Below are 1,570 nucleotides of genomic sequence, written 5' to 3' on the forward strand. Positions count from 1 at the left end.
ACAATGCAACCATTGGCGAAGGCAAGTGGAACCCACCCCTGGCATGTGTATGTGATAGAATTTGCCACAAGTGGCAAAAGGTATCCTAAGTTAATTTTAGGGTACAAAATCTTGCTGCAGATTTTAAATGATCGTTTTAATATAAACTCATTTAAATTTATCTTCTCTTATTGACATTTCCCTCTGAAATGTAGTATTTTACCTATGAGGACATTATATTCTGTCGTTTACTCATTCACTTAAGGGGACAGTTGATTATAAACAGTGACAAATGGATTCCTATTATTGCTGCTATTGGTGTGCTGCATGCATAGCTTCGGTGAGCTTGTGCACGTGCGTGGATGTCCCAGTGTGTTTTTGCTTCTGCACATGCACAGAAGGAAAAAAAAATCACAGAAATCTCATTCTCATGTGTGTCCCCTCATGATATTTTGCTTCCTGTGCACATGCAGAAGCAAAAACATGCTGAGATGCGCGTGGGTGCGTGCAAGCTAACCGAAGCTGTGCATGCCGTGCACCGGTAGCAGCAATGATAGGAACCCGCCACGCTTCTAGGAGAACTAAAGATGGGTCCAGAATACAGGTGGCCGAATTGCACATGCAAGGACTCTGTCCACTTCCTCATGGTGAACCAGTTCAAACTCTTCACAAATTACAGTTCAGATGAGCCTTAGTCAACTGCAGTGATACTTCTACTTACGAACTTAATTTGTTCCGTGACCAGGTTCTTAAGTAGGAAAGTTTGTAAGAAGAAGCCATTTTTCCCATAGGAATCAATGTAAAAACAAATCATGCGTGCAATTGGGGAAACCACAGGGAGGGTGGAGGCCCTGTTTCCTCCCAGGAGATTCCTAGAGAGATCCTACAGAGGCTTCTCCCTGCCTTTTTTGGCCCTGTTTCCTCCCAGGAGATTTCTGGAGAGGCCCCAAGGAGGCTTCTCCCCACCCTTTCCAGCCCTGTTTCCTCCCAGGAGATTCCTAGAGAGGCCCCACAGAGGCCTCTGGCCCTGTTTCCTCCCAGGAGATTCCTGGAGAGGCCCCAAGGAGGCTTCTCCCCACCTTTTCCAGCCCTGTTTCCTCCCAGGAGATTCCTAGAGAGGCCCCACAGAGGCTTCTCCCCACCTTTTCCAGCCTTGTTTCCTCCCAGAAGATTCCTGGAGAGGCCCCAGGGAAGCTTCTTCCCACCTTTTCCGGCCCTGTTTCCTCCCAGGAGATTCCTGGAGAGGCCCCACAGAGGCTTCTCCCCACCTTTTCTGGCCCTGTTTCCTCCCAGGAGATTCCTAGATAGGCCCCACGGAGGCTTCTCCCTGCCTTTTCTGGTTACAGTTTCGGAGGCTTGGGTTTGTAAGTGGAAAATGGTTTTTGAGAAGAGACAAAAAAAATATTGAGCACCCGATTCTTATCTAGAAAAGTTCCTAAGTAGAGGCGTTTATAGCTAGGATCTGCATGTAGGATGGGCCAGGCCAGTGCAACAGTTGTGAATATTCCTTGTATCATTCCTGCTAGAGGTGTCCCAGCCCCTGTTTACCTAAAAAAAAGACCTGGTTACAGTGCTACCAGATGGCTGGCTG

The sequence above is a fragment of the Erythrolamprus reginae genome, chromosome 3, assembly GCF_031021105.1.
Source record: "Erythrolamprus reginae isolate rEryReg1 chromosome 3, rEryReg1.hap1, whole genome shotgun sequence".
Classification (NCBI taxonomy): domain Eukaryota; kingdom Metazoa; phylum Chordata; class Lepidosauria; order Squamata; family Dipsadidae; genus Erythrolamprus; species Erythrolamprus reginae.